The sequence below is a fragment of the Plecotus auritus genome (genome assembly GCF_963455305.1).
Source record: "Plecotus auritus genome assembly, chromosome: 1".
NCBI classification, from domain to species: domain Eukaryota; kingdom Metazoa; phylum Chordata; class Mammalia; order Chiroptera; family Vespertilionidae; genus Plecotus; species Plecotus auritus.
Genome location: NC_137770.1, coordinates 96999372 through 97011557, shown reverse-complemented (window position 1 = coordinate 97011557; position 12186 = coordinate 96999372). Strand labels below are relative to the sequence as shown.

General features: G+C 37.6%; 1 pseudogene across 1 annotated transcript; it reads left to right on the top strand.

The window, feature by feature from the left end:
- The first annotated feature begins 207 nt into the window (after nucleotides 1-207).
- Nucleotides 208-853, top strand: LOC308246147 (rab-like protein 2A; annotated as a pseudogene). Its single transcript has one exon. The product of its transcript is annotated as a rab-like protein 2A (transcript).
- Nucleotides 854-12186: the final 11333 nt, after the last annotated feature.

Sequence of the window (12186 nt, the reverse complement as noted above, 5' to 3'; positions counted from 1 at the left end):
AAGTTGTGATTTCTGTTGTTTGTGGTAAAACATGTTCCTAACTGGTCCACTCACAACAACCAGTGCAATGGGGAAAAGTTTATATGCACAAAAGAAGCAAAAACTGGAAGCTGGTACGGTGCAGCGTGAGCCCTGCAGGTGGGAGTGGGTGGTATGGCCCTGAGCGTGTGTGTGTGTGATAGGAGCCCCTCCTCTGAGCTGAGCCAGGGGCCAATGGCCAGGGACAAAGCCAACCCCTGTGAGCTGGACCAAGAGAAATATGATGCTGATGACAACGGGAAAGTCCAGACTCATGGAGAGATTTCTCATGGATGGATTTCAGCCCCAGCAGCTGTCCATGTACGCCCTGACCCTGGATAAGCACACAGCCACTGTGAATGGCAAGACCGTGCTTGTGGACTTTTGGGACACAGTGGGCCAAGAGCGGTTCCAGAGTATGCATGCCTCCTACTACCACAAGGCTCACGCCTGCATCATGGTGTTGGATGTGCAGAGGAAAGTCACCTCTAAGAACCTGGGCACCTGGTTCACAGAGCTTCGGGAGTTCAGGCCAGAGAGCTCGTGTGTCGTGGTGGCCAATAAAATCGATGCTGACATAAAGGTGACCCAAAAAAGCTTCAATTTTGCCAGGAAGTTCTTCCTACCCCTGTACTTTGTCTCAGCTGCTGATGGCACCAACGTGGTGAAGCTCTTCAACGACACGATTTGATTAGCTGTGTCCTACAAGCAGAATTCCCAGGACTTCATGGATGAGGTTTTGCAGGAGATTGAGAACATTGATTTGGAGCAGAAGGAGGAGGACCTGCCAGACCAAGAGCAGTGTGGCAGCACTAAGAGCCTGCCTCCCTCCTGAGCCCAAGGATGCCTCTCCCCTCACAGCTCTGGATCTGAACTGAGAACCTTCATGGCCTTCCACACCCAACCCTCTACAGCCACCCCTGTGCTGAAAGACAGGGATGAGGCAGCACCAGCAAACACCCTGACACATGGAGGTCTGTCCACTCCAGACCCCAACCAGGATTGGGCATCAATCCCCCTCTAGGGTTGGACAGAGAAAAGAATCAGGGAACCTGCTTCGTGTGTCTCTTAAATAAAAGGAAATTTAGGTGGTTTTTTTTTTTTTTGTTTCCCAGAATGACTTCAGCACGAGGCACTCCTTCCCATTCCAAGCAGCGGTGGGACATGGTGCCCGGGCAGCCAGGGCACAGACATGCCCTTCTCCCCAGTGCCTGTAGCTCACTGATGTGCTTAGTGATCATCTTGTATGTCATTTCCACTGTATTTATTTTTTCTGCTTTCCTTTTACAGTAAAGGTTGAATTACATTTTAAAAAAGAAGCAAAAATTATAACATTAGAAATAAATAAAACAAGAAAAATGAAAGTTATATGAAGAAAACTATTTTTAAACAGGCTTCAAGAAAATTAATGGACAAGTTTCTGACTGGGAAGACTTCCTAGGATAAAGATTTTCATCTATGAGCTAATGTACTATCAATTGAAATTCTAATAGGATCTTTAATACAACTTGATCAGCTTATCCTAAAATTCATCTGAAGAAGAAAGTGAGCAAGAACATACTTTCAAATTTTTTGAAAAAAAAGAGGAAAAATGAAGAATATTTATCCTATCTGATATTAAACATAGTATTTTATATTATCTGAAGTTGCATTATGTAAAAGAGTGCAGGAATAGGCAAATATACTAATAGGACAAATAGAAAATCTGAAAGCACACTCTTATATACATGGAATTTGGTATATAATAAAGGTGACATTTCAAGCCATTAGGAAAAGAAGAGATGTTTAATAAATGGTGTTGGAATAGTAAAGTATCCATTTTATAAGAATAAAGTTTTTGCACTATATTATGTCACACCTATAAAAAATTAAACACAATCTTTAAAATCTATACTAATAAAAGGGTAATATGCTAATTAGACCAGGAGACTTTCCAGATAAAGCCATGGTGGCGGGATGATCAGGCCAGGAGGGGAGGGCAGTTGGGGGTGATCAGGCTGGTGGGGGGGGGAGGATTGGGGGCAAGCAGGCCAGCAGTGGGGGGCAGTTGGGGGTGAGCAGGCAGGCAAGCAGGTGAGTGGTTAGAAGCCAGCAGTCCTGGATTTCGAGAGGGATTGGGCCTAAACCAGCAGTTGTACATCCCTTGAGTGGTCTCAGATTGGAGAGGGTGCAGGCCAGGCTGAGGGACAACTCACCCCCCCTCCCCATGCATGAATTTCATGCACTGGTCCACTAGTATTATAATAAAACAAATAAGAATATTTTTAAAATTTTATAAAGGTAAAGACTGATATATATGGTTGTCATTAACACACCATAAACAAAGCTAAAACACAAACTATAGCCCAGAAGAAAATGTTTTCAACATATACAGCAGAAAAAAAAGGATAAATAAACTAACAAATGTAATAGGAGAATGGACAAAGATTATAAATAAGCAATACAAGAATGAAGAAATACAAATATCTAAAAGGTATGTTTAACCTCATTAATAAGCAGGAAATTGCAAATTAAAAGACTTCTTGCCATTAGATGAGCAAACGTTAGAAGGTATGTTAATATATAGTTGAAAAGGGGTAGACAATTGTATACTCTCATACACAATTGTAGAAGTGAATGAATAGAACCTTTTTGGAATGAGGTAACCAGCTCTTACTAGTATCTCTCTATATTAAAAATGCACATGGGTATTGACACAGAAATACCATAAATTCTCTTTTAGCTCTGTCACTCATTTTACCATAATGGTCAATGTCCTTGAAGGAATATTCTATAGCCACCTTGTCATCTCCATTCACTCTGACTTTCAGTAGTGTGGCTTATTGCCTTCATTCACTCCCAATTTCATTGGAACTCTTCTGGTACATTATGACCTAATAGTCATTGACAACAAAATCTTTTAAGTATTTGTCTTATTTGTTCTTCAAATATTTGAAGCTGTGGAACAGTCTTTCATTGATAGTATTTCTTCCTTTGGCTTTTAAGATTCTTCACTCTTGTTTTTCCTTCAACCTCTCAATCTCCTTGGCTAATTCCTCTTTCTTTGATTGATCCTTCAAAGTTGGTGTTCCCCAAGGATTGTTGCTTATCTTTCTTAGCATACATGTTCTTCTTGTGTACTCAACCTGTGGGTTTAATTTCTATTTATATCTATTTAAAGATTACAAAACAATCAAATATTTAGTCCTCCTTACATCCCATCTCCAGCCCATGATAGCTTTTTAGTAATTAAATTGCCCCTAATGTCCTGGTTACTCTGTACATTACCTTTGCTCCTATTGCTTTCTTTGCCTGGGTGCTTTTTTCCACAACACCTTTACTGTGCGTCCTTTGCCTTGAAGCCCACCAGACCATTCAGCCCAAGTAGAATTGGCCATTTCTTCCTCTGGGCCCAGAGTATACCTTATACAGAGCTTTATCATAACTCCTGTATTTCTTCATGTTACGTACTTGATGTTACAGGTCAACTGAACTGTACACACTCTGAGGAAAGGGACAGTGTGCCTTGTATGTCCCCTCCAGAAAATAACACTGTGCTTGGCCCATCAGGTCACTTCATAAATGTTGATTGAATGACTTAAAGGGAACACCAATGTGGTTGTTTTATTACCACTGACTCCCATTCATATGTTAAAAACAAAAGAAGAGGAAAGAAAATGGAAAGAGAAAGAGAATCTCATAATAGAATGTGATTGGAAACATTTACTAGGTATAAATAAAATCTTATGAATATCAATTCCTCATTGCAAAAGCCATGAATTCTAAAATAATGTGAAACAAGAAATATGATAGAGAAAATTTTAACTTTTGCTGGGAGATAAACATAGCTCTCAATTGCCTTCATTCAAATATTAAATTTATAAGATTTATTTTTCATAACCTATGCGTAATGTTAAAAGATGTACTAGCCTGAAGTGTATACTAGAAAGTAGAATTAAGACATTGGTGTTTTGAGTTTACAAACCAACTAATTGAAGATGAGAATAGAAAATAGGAATAAAACAAGCAGCTTTTATATCTAAGGTATAAAAATAAAGCAGTCAATTTTGATTTAAGATTTTGACATATTGTAGGCAAGATCATTTTTTATCAAAATTCCTTTACATATAAATCTTGAAAAACAATGTGGACGCCTCAAGAATACGTATCATGTTGCATTTGTGTATAGTCAAATGTTGAAGGCAGGAAGGAAAATGAAGGGAGATGAAAGAAAATAGGCCATATATGTACCAGGTAAAGGGAAGAGGAGGAAAGAATTTCTAAAAAAATACACCAAGTTCTTAAAAAGGAAGTTTCCTACTTGCTTCAGTGAAATAACAATCTAACATAAAGAAGGCATTATCATTGCATCATGCAAATATTGACTGACTTAGAGGCTATATCCACAGCCTCTTTTTTCCCTGGAGTCTGCAGCGACAGCTTTGTGTACTCTGCAGTCTCCTGTGCCTGAGCCAACAACTGATAGAGTATTAGATCAAAGCCTTAATACACAGATGCCAGGCAATTTGCTATTAAACAAGTGATAAGAGTACAAAAGAAGTCTCAATGTACTTTCACCACAATGTGAACAGCAAATAGTTAATTAGGTTGATAGTAGATGTCAATATTTCATATGATGTCATGGTTGTAGAAGGTGTAAACTTCCCCCACCCTGAGATGAAAAACTAAAATATTTTATTTTTTAAAAGAAACAAAAATGAATGCCATTTCCTTATTTATTATTTTTCACCTCTGAAGCATTTGGTTAAACATACTTTTAATTATTTCTTCAAGTTTTTTTAAAATAAAGAAACAGAATGTAATTTTTATCTGCATAATTTAAGTGAGGTGTTTAAAAGGTGATATGATGAGCCAGTAAAGTTTTCATTCAATGCAAATAATCAAGGCCTGAATTCATTAAGGATTATGGGGATGCTGCTATTTCCAGATTTTTTTAGGTTTCTTGTGATTTATAAAATATCTTACCCACTCATTAAAAAAAATTAAAAATGATGTCATGAAATATGAAACACTTGTATCTTCATGATATTTTTATCTAAAGGATAACAATCAACAATTTAGTTATTTTAAACAACTAAATAAAACATCAGAAAAATGGAATACATTTTAAAAAATTTTATGTAAGCATCATACAAACAGCTCAAAAGTATGAAATGCTCTAAAGTATTTTTTTTTAGCCAAGAAATGTATAAAGGTTATTAGAGACTATATATCTATCTTCCTAAGTCTGCAGTATCTGAGATGAATAATAAATGCCTTCCCAATGCCCCCAATGGAGTACCAAACTCTTGGAATATAAAGTTTACAAGTTGCATTATTTGTATGTGCAACGAAACAAAACAAATAAAACAAAAACAAAAAATAAAACTTCCACAGACTGATAATGTTAGGGGAGATAAAAATAAACACCATAGCCCAGATGGTGTGGCTTAGTGGATGAGCATCGACCTATGAACCAGGAGGTCACAGTTCAATTCCCAGTCATGGCACATGCCCAGGTTGTAGGCTCAATCCCCTGTGTGGGGCATGTAGGAGGCAGCTGATCAATGATTCTTTCTCATCGTTGATGTTTCTATCTCTCTCTTCCACTTCCTCTCTGAAATCAATAAAAATATTTTTAAATAAATTAAATAAACATCATAGAGATCATATCACTGATAGGACTTTACCAAATAAGTGAAGTGTCACTAACTTTAGTTGGAACAACCACATAGTAAATCTCTGGAATACTACTTCCCTTTTCCAGATTTTATAATAAAATCAGCGTATATTAACAGTGCCATCTACTGCTTAGCAGTAACACTACAGTGCCCCAGAGTGGCCCCAAATGAGCCCTAGGTGGTTACTTTTAAGGGCATTGTCATTGAAACTGGTCCATGGTGCTCTTCTGAGGGCTCTATGAAATATGTTAAATGTATATAGTCATTGACTAATGGCTTTCTTTACTTAAAAAAAAAAAAAGCCAGATTTGCTTCCAAATCGTGACTCATGAGAACCACAATACAGTGAGAAAGTATTGGAGTAAAGGTCAGGAGAGTTGCGTTCTGGTTCTTTTTCTTCTTCTACCATTGTTTGATCTAGTTTTCTAGTTAACCTTTACAGTTCTGCCTGGCATCATACTAACAAGCTGATTTTTATGAGTTTTTTTCTTTTAAGAACAACAACATCATGTGGGCTCCAGAGTGAAGACATTTGCATCCTCTTTAAAACACTTTACAAAAACTTTTCAAACTTGATAAGTCTCTAGTTGGGAGTAGAAATCGTTATTTTAAGGTTCTCTATCATGCAAATAAAATTTAGATGAAAACTACAATATATAGGCAATCAACTTTTTAATATAAGGAATTCCAGTATCAAGGTAATTTTGTAATTATTTCCCTTAGTTTATGGTCTTAAAAAGCCCAAATCCAACAAGAATGGAAAAACTCCCCTCCCACATGAAACTCCCATCTTAAAAAAAATGTTTTTTTTAACATCATGGTGTCATGTATCTGCTGATGGGATGCACTAAGAAGAACACTTAATGTAGGATACCTGCCAAAAATACACAGCCTGAATCTAATTATGAAGAAACATCAAACAACCCCCCAAATTAAGAGACCTTCTACAAAAAAGAAATGGGCCTGTAATTTTTGTAAATGTCAAAGTCACATGAAACAAAAGAAACACTGACTACTGTTCCAGATCTGAGAAGACCAAAGAGACTGCTAAATGCAGTGTGTAATCGTGGAATGGGTCCTGGAGCAGGGAAAAAACTTGAGAAAAAATATGACAACTGGCAAAACTTAAATATGGGCTATTTTTAGATAAGAGTATTGAATCAATGTTAACTTTCTTGAATTTGATAAGTATATAATGCTTTTGGTTAATATGTCATTGTCCTTAGGAAGTACATTCCAGAATACATAGGGATTAAGGGGGCACAATATCTGCCCCCTCAAATGTTTTAGAACAAAGAATAGTAAGCAAACGAGGCAATGTTAACTGGTAGAGCTGAGTGAAGTGTAGACCGGACTTTAAACTGTTGTTGCAACTTTTCTGTAATTTTGAAAATATTTCAAAATAAAAAGGTTAAAATATTAAATATATTTTCTTTAATTTTAAAACATAAATTTTTTTAAATATATTTTTGATTGATTTTTTTTACAGAGAGGCAGGGAGTGGGATAGAGAGTTAGAAACATCGATGAGAGAGAAACATCAATCAGCTGCCTCCTGCACACCCACCTACTGGGGATGTGCCCGCAACCAAGGTACATGCCCTTGACCGGAACCGAACCTGGGCCCCTTCAGTCCGCATCCGACGCTCTTTCCACTGAGCCAAACCAGCTAGGGCTTAAAACATAAATTTTAAATCAGGAAGAGACTAAAGAAAACCATTTAGTCCAAGTATTTTACTTTATCTATGAGGAAATTGTAGCCTGAAGTCCTTAGAACCTCTTAAGGTTGCAGAACTAATGAAAGAACTCGTATCTCCAGACTCCCCATCCAGTATCTTTTCCGGCAAAACACACTGACTATAAAAAGATGACACATCACAGGTGGCCAAGCTACCATTTCAACTAGCTAAGACATTGCTGTCAGTTCATCATCGTATGAACAGTTCATCCTCAAATACTAGCACACACTGCCAGCTGTGCCTGAGAAGATGACAATGAAAAAGCCCTGGTGCTTTCCTTAGGGGACTCACAGACTATGGGGAGGCCATAGTGCATACATAACCTGAACTTTGGCCTTTGATCTTATTTTAAACCCAAAATTACGTGTAAAGGGGTCAAATCTTGAGTTAACAAAACAGTTATAGGTATTTTCTATAAATAGCACATTTTGTTGGTTTTTATGTCTTTTGTTACATGACAAAAGATGATAGAACCAGAATCCAACATTAACGCCCCTCTCCAGACTATAGTTTTCCTTACACTGTGCAATCAAAGCTCATGAGAAGATAAAACGAATGAGCCTATTTTCTACATTCAAGTGCCAGCAGTTACAGAGAAAGAAAAGAAAGAGGGAAGAGAGAGGAAAAGACATCAAGAAATAAGGGGAAAGAGAGCCTCTCTAAGTATACACATCCTTTAATTTTTAAAAAAAACTTACTGATTAAGCAGTGAATTATAAAAATGAATGAAATACTTTTATGTGTGAATCAGCCATTCTTTTATTCTATGCCATAATACATATATTTGTTACCTATCACAGCCTCTACTGAGGTCTCACTTATTACTTTCATATTAGTTTATCCATTTAGAAGGCAATAATGGAGTGGTAAAGGAAAATGACTTTTCATAATGCTCAAATGTCTGATTAATTTGGTCAAAATTCTGTCAATCAACCTAAAATTCATATATATATATATATTTCCTTCAGCAACACTAAAGTGCAAAGCCACCTAATACTAAACAATTGAAATAATAATCCCTCACCCAAAGGAATTTCCTCCCCTTAATTGGTAAAACTTTACCAACATATAAATCAAAGAATGTGAAAGTTCTAGATTGCATCAGACTCATGCTTCAACCTGCCAGGGGTCAGCATACAACCAAGAACATGCAATGTGTTGTGCAAGTGCCTGTCAGTGCCCTCAGGGACCCCATCCAACTTTGTTTCACATTTATTCAGGACTGTCTGTTTATGACTGTATTTAAACCTGAATAATAACAGAGGTGACAGTGTTAGGTAGAATTCCTAGAAGCATCAAGTTTTCACTTCTGCAGTATCCATTGATAGCGAGAAGTAATGGGAGAAGCAGGATAACTTGTGGTCCAGAGAGTGGACAGTGGGGCAAATCATCTGTGTTGAGTCCTGGCTCTGCTATATACTATTCTTTTTACATCTCAGTTTCCTCACCTGGAAAATGGGGTAATAAGGTGACCTGAATCATGAGTCTCAGGCACAGAAGCTGATGAATGACTGTCAGCTATTACTAGGCAAAGTTTACTAACAATTTAAAAAATTGTTTTGCACATGTTTTATACGTCCCTTTCATGCATGCTAATGCTCCATAAAGAAAGATTCATGTGCCCTCTGCATCAGGTGCTTGAATTTGCTAAAACGCTGATTCCTGGGCCTTGACCCCTTAATGAAAGGGGAGAGGCTGGAGGAATAGGGCCCCGGGCACTGCAGTAACATTTTACCCAGCAGTTTGAGAACCAGAATGTTATTCTAATACACAACCCACTTATTTTGCTCATTTCTAACTTAAATTTACTACCTCGCAAACCACAATGCATAATGATAAGAACATAAAATGAGCCCTAGCTGGTTTGGCTCAGTGGCTACAGCTTTGGCCTGCAAGACTGAAGGGTCCCAGGTTCGATTCTGGTCAAGGTCACATGCCCGGGTTGTGGTTTCGATCCCCAGTGGGGGGCGTGCAGGAGGCAGCCAATCAATGATTCTCTCATCATTGATGTTTCTATCTCTCTCTTTTTCTCCCTTCCTCTCTGAAATCAATAAAAATATATTTAATAAAAAAGAACACAAAATGAAAATAAATCATTCTTGTCAAGGAATATGTGTAACTACTCAAAATTAAAAATGGTGCCTTGGCCGGCAAACATTTCAATGGTAGACATCAAAAGAATGCCAGTTAAACCAGTTCCGTAGGCTTCTGAGGAGCTCTGCATTTGGGCTTTTATTTTTTTGGATTTTTTCTCTTTTTTTATTGTTTAAGGTATTACAAATAGCAGTACAGATGTCTTTTTTTTCCCCAATTGACCTTCCCCCAGCCTCCCCTACCCCCCCCCCCCCCCGCACATGCCCTCACCCCACTCCCAGTGTCTTGCGTCCATTGGTTATGCTTACATGCATGCATACAAGTCCTTTGGTTGATCTCTTACCTCCCCCACCCCCTCAACCCTCCCCAGCCTTCCCGCTGTCATTTGACAGTCTGTTTGATGCTTCTCTGCCTCTGTATCTATTTTTGTTCATCATTTTATAATGTTCTTTATTATCCATAAATGAGTGAGATCATGTGGTATTTTTCTTTCACTGACTGGCTTATTTCACTTAGCATAATGCTCTCCAGTTGCATTGAGCTTTATTAATAGCTGGTGTTTACAGCCAAAAATGGCATTCCTCTTCAAGTAAGTCATGTGCTCAAAGTAGCAAAGCTAGTGGAAACCTTAGGCTGCCAGTCCCCACCGGAAAGTAACAAAGAGCTACATGAGCTACAGAGACCCAGATCAGTCTCTGGCTCCTCTGAGAAACTTTTCATTGTATCTTACAAATAGGTTTCAGTCATTCAACAAGGGTTTCTTGAGCATCTCTTACACGCAAGGCACTGGTCTTGTGTATGGTAGAAGCCCTACATTTGTTGGCCCAGCCCTTCTGCCATCATGTTTGTAAATTCAACTTCAGCTCTCTATGAGAAATTTGTGGAAGTAGAGGGTGGTGAGTAGAAAAGTAGTTAGAATATTTAAAAAGAAGGCATTTGTAGTACTGAAATGAACTGACATTGAGTCAGTTTATTGTAATAGTATGTACTTTCTGGTGGGTTTTCATCCTTTTTCTCTCATCAGGGCGCTGCATGGAAGGATACACACCTGCAACCTCAGAGGTTATTGTGGAATTCTGCTGACAGCATCCTCAGGCAGGAATGAAGAGGAGATAACTTAGTGGGCAAATGCCATTACCCATGTCTGTGTCCTTCCCAAATTCTAACAGTATGCTCCTGCTGGCTTTTCCTCATTTAGAAAAACAAGAACTCATGAGACTGTCTTATTAGCCAGAAACAATTGTCTATCCAGCCCCAAATTCTGACTCTGACAGTGGCACCAAGAGATGTTTGCAAGGACACCTGATGTTGACCTCAAAGGTAAGGGACAGACCCCAAGTGCCCTAACTAAATTCTTGTTAAGGGCAAGTTTAACTTCTCTTTAGAGAACAGTTTGCTCAGTCTATAAGAAATAAACGGTATCAGGCTTTTGCTCTTTGCCTGTGATTTCCCTAGGTAAACTCATTTGTCTGAACTTCAAGTGCATTGTGTTTGTTCCTTCAAAAACATGAAATTACGGTGGTTCCATTGAAAGGATGATTTAGATTCCATTTACCGCAAACATTAAGTACTTTTCCTCTTTACTTTTTTTAGCTGTATTTTTTTAATTAATTAATTTTTTTTACAAATAAATCAGTCTCTATGCAGTCTCCACTTTCAGTTCTCGGGTATCCAGGTTCTTTCCTGCAAGTTTTCCACTGATTACTCAGGAACTTTTTCTGTATTTCCTGGGAGCATGTCCATGACGCATCCACTTACTCTGCTGCCATTTTTAATCTCCTTTCGTTGTATTTTTATCACCAGTATTGCCAAAGAGACTGACTATGCCTTGCAATAAAAAACAGAAACCAGGGTCCGGGTAAATTTAGGTTCCATGAATTTCAGAAAACACATACGAGAGGCCCCATTTCCCTCACAGCTCAATTTCTGAGCTCTTCTGACTAATTTGTTCTGTAATTAATAGCAAAGTTCCAAAGGGTACACTGTACTAACTCTTGTTGGAAATAAAAGGGTTAAAGATTATATAAGAAAAGCCAGTATCAGTATTTAGTTATCATATAATTCTGCCAAGTGGTATTTATAATGCATAGCACCCTTGTGCTCTGACTTAAGCCCATAGGTTGTTTTTATCTTACCCAAATTCATGGATCTGTCTCTATCTGATATCAGTTTCACACTTTCCTCTAAAAATTGGCAGTCAGCTTTCATCACCACTGGGTTGTTCACAGAATCATTCTCAACATATGGCAGCTTCACCTGTATTTGTTCACTTTGTTTCATTATTTTTCTTTAGAATATATATTTTGCCTTTATTCAATTTCAGTTTGCCCATTTCTTTTTTTTTCTTCTCAGTGGCTATCAATTTATTTATCTCTTTGGCAGAAAATGGTCTCAAACCTGTTAACATGCTCATTTCTTTATTAACCACTCTAAGTGTGTAAGTGGGATTTTCATTCATACATAGCAGACTATCTGGTTTTGTGAGAAGAGTATATGAGGAAAAAAAATTTTTTAGATAAGCCAAAAAAATTATAGAATTATATTTCCTTAATAAGGTGCTTTTCTCTTCATATTAACTAAAAATTATATTTGAAAAATAAAAGAAGTTGACAATATAATTAACTTATAAAAGATAGGATTGAGACCCCTCACGAACAAACTCTACTGGAATCTTCA